This window comes from Notechis scutatus, chromosome 1 (genome assembly GCF_049901735.1).
Source record: "Notechis scutatus isolate UNSWTSFEM ecotype Mainland chromosome 1, rNotScu1.2, whole genome shotgun sequence".
Lineage (NCBI taxonomy): Eukaryota > Metazoa > Chordata > Lepidosauria > Squamata > Elapidae > Notechis > Notechis scutatus.
In genome coordinates, this window is record NC_142009.1 from 291,600,749 (window position 1) to 291,604,491 (window position 3,743).

Here is a 3,743-nt window from a genome sequence, read left to right on the forward strand (position 1 = left end):
TGGACTTTCTCAATTGTGCTAATATCAGATACGTAGTGTGGATTCCAGACTGATGAACTGTATTCGAGTATTGGTCTAGCAAATGTTTTGTATGCTCTGGTTAGTAGTGTGATTTGTTTTGTATGATCTGGTTAGTAGTGTGATAGTACTGTAATTTGTTTTGCTTCTTTCTTTAGCTGTAGTTTGGCAAACCCCATCACTTCCAGTGGAATTCTCTCTGGACCCAGTAGAGGTCTCTCTGCTTTTTGCAGCACTGGCACCTGTGCGTTGTGAAAAATGTTGGCGAAATTCTTCTGTGAAACAACAGTGACATCTGCTCCGGTATCCAACTTGAATGTGATGTCTTTATCCATCATTCTGATTTCCACAGTCCATGGATCAGCATGTGATGTCACAGAGCCAAGAAAGAAGCTTCTCTCCTCTTCCTCAATGCCATGCACAGTCTTGCTTGCAAAACATACAGTGACCCTTTTTGATAGTGACCCTTTTTCCCACATGTATGGCAGTTAGCATCCTTAGCAGGACATCCCTGTCTAGGGTGAAGCATGCCACCGCATTTGTGACACTGGGGGTCTTTAGTGTTTTTGTTCTGCCTGCTTAGAGGCTTTGCTCCATCATTCTTTGATCTGCTGAATTTTTGCTTTTCTTTCTGATGCCTGCCTTTAAACAGTCTGTCCAAAGAGTTCACATCCTTTAGGTTTACAGCACTAGCATCACTTCTCAATGTGGTTTGCTGTTTTTTAATCTCCTCTGATTGTCTTGCCATATTAATAGCTTTATCCAGGTCTAGGTCTTTTTCCATTTGCATGCATTCTGATAGCCTTGTATCGACCAAGCCTACAACAATCCTGTCTCTGATGAGCTCGTCATGTAGTGCTCCATAGTTACAGTGTTCTGCTAATGCATACAGCGCTGTGACAAATGCATCAACTGTTTCATTTGCTTCTTGTTTGCGCATATTAAATCTTGCACGCTCATACACAATGTTCTTTTTTACTACAAAGAATGACTGAAAGCCGTCTCTTACTTTAGTATACTGACGCTGATCAGCTTCACTGAGTTTCAGGCCACGCAGAACATTATCTGCTTCGTCTCCCATACAGTAAATCAAAGTGTTCACCTGATTTTCTTCGGAGCTTATTGTGAGATTGCTTGTTTGCCTAAATGTCTTGAATCGCCGTATCCATTTTGTCCACTCATTTGGTTTGGAAAAATCAAAGGGCTCTGGTGGTTGGATGTTAAAAATAGCGCTGGGTGTATTAGCCATTCTGCTAACTCCTTCCTCATTCTGCTCATCCCCACTGCCGCTCATTTTCCTCTTTTGGGTAGACCTCTTTGCCTCTTTGTTCAGTTACTGTGTTACAGAACTTCTGACACCATGTCGTATTATGTAATAATACTCCCAACACGTGAGTTCTCTGCACACAAACTGCTTTATTTTTTTTAACTCCTCCCTTCCGGTTCCTTCATACTGTGTCACCTCAAAATATGTCCCTCACTACTCTCTGTCTAACATTGGTTCCTCTTCACAGTTAAACATCAACAGGTTCCATTTACCCTACACCACACTTTCTATTTCCAAACAAAAAGTAATTTAATTTATCTTGAATTGAAATTGCCCCAAGTACATTTTAGCTTTGTAGCAAATTTGACAAGAAGATTGAGGGAGATTGACCTTGACACATTTGTAAGAAAATCTGCTTAGCAAAGCAAAGAAGCAAAGAAGATGAAAGACATCTACCAAAAGAATAACTGAATAAAAGCCCTATCAAAGAGAGAGAGAAAAAACAATGGGTAATTTCTTGGTGCATATATGAACCAGAAAATGCTTCCCCAAACTTGGTAACCCAATAAATGTTTATACAGAGATAACTCTTCCAATGTCACCAGAACTTATTACAATACTATATAAGTGGACATAGTTGTAGCATATTATAGTTGTAGCATATACACCATAGTTGTAGCTTATTTAGGAGCAAACTATGCTACACCATAGTTGTAGCATATTTAGGAGCAAATAACACAGAAGCATTTTTTTCCAAAATTGCAAGTCTCAAAATTCCAGCCAGTTGTAGTTCCATCATATTGGAATGGAACCAGGTGGAGAAAAATGACACTGTAGTGTAGAAAATTAACAAGCACCCCTCTCCTAGAAGAATGAAATATTCTAGGAAATATTAAAAAGGCAAAATATTATACCTCCCTGAATGAGTAAAGCAGAAACATGCTCTTGGAAAGCAGTCCCCACCTTTGTCAATAGCCTCAGAAAGACTGGCTACAAGACAAAAGATCCTATCTACAAGACAAAAGGCCTTCAGCTCCAGGATGATAGGATTAGCCTTCTTCACTCAAGATCCAAACCAGTACAAAGCCATTAAGCCATAATAGGAATTGCCCAACACAACCCTCTTCATTACACCATCACCCAGCAAGATTCAACCAAGCCTGGGACACAGACAGCCTACAAAGTTAACTGGACCCTCGCATAGCCCCCTGGGAGTCTTGACAACCAATAGGATACATTTTTTGCAAGGCCCAAGATAGGATATAAATATATCTCACTCTCCACTGCATGTGGTCATCTATCTAGAATAACACGTGCTTGGTGGTTTTGCTTCACCATTAAACTATCCTTCCAAACAGCCTCCATGTTTCCAGTGTCTTTCTTCCCACTTGGAACTGAACTCAGATGGACATTTCTTCCAACAATTGTAAATAATGTATATTGTATTAGCCATATTTCTTAAAATGTGGTCCTAGGATCTCTGGGAATTCCCCAAGACCTTCTCAGAGATCCACAAAAATCAAAATAATTTGCCAGCCTATGTTAAAAAAAATACAATATAAAATGCCTTCAAACAATCATGAAAAACATCATCATCAGCAGTGAATGTGTGGCCTAACTTTTAATATTTAATATGGCAAATATTGATATATACAACCTATACCAATAAAAAGCTCTTTTGGGGGTCCTCAATAATTTTTAAAATTGGGAAGAAAAAGAAAAGAAAAAAAGAAACAGAAGAAAAAGTAAAGAAACACTAGTATATTATATCTGATTTTTGTATAACACACTTTCTCTGTGGTGGCTAGAGTTGAAAAAGGCTGTGTTAAAATAATAATGGAAAATGGTGGCAGGCCAATCAGCTGTTCCCTTTGTTATGTTAAAACAACATTTTATACAGCCAGCTCAGAGTCCCCCCAAAAAACTTTCAGCTTGCTTTTTTAAGTAATATCACTTTGCTACCAACTGACTCACTGTGTTCCTGGCTGCCTAAAATTAAGTAGGATTCTGGGCCTCAAAAGATTACTGTTTTTGGGGGGTAGATAAAAAGTGATTTGAAGTATAAAACTCTACCTGTGTTCTAGTGCATTGATAATATTATTGTCCTTCCTGGCAATAAATTTGCAACCTGGATTTTAACTCTTTAGACCTCCAGACTTCAGGAAACTGTATATTTTTTTTCAGGTTTAGGAGACAATGTGCTACCTTTTTGCACAATTAACTATCCCTTTGCTAGCTGGGGAATGTGGACCCATATTTTACTCCTGCTAACTCCAAGAGAATAAATAGATGGGATGAATTTCTTCTAATCATTTCTTTCCCCAGAAGGCCCTTACAAAGGAACAGATTAAGGCAGTGATCCCCAACCTTTTTGGCCTCGGCCCGGTACCGGCATCAGCTGGCGCCGCGCCCGGTACCGGCATCAGCTGGGCGCCGCCATCTTTTTGATGAAAAAGTG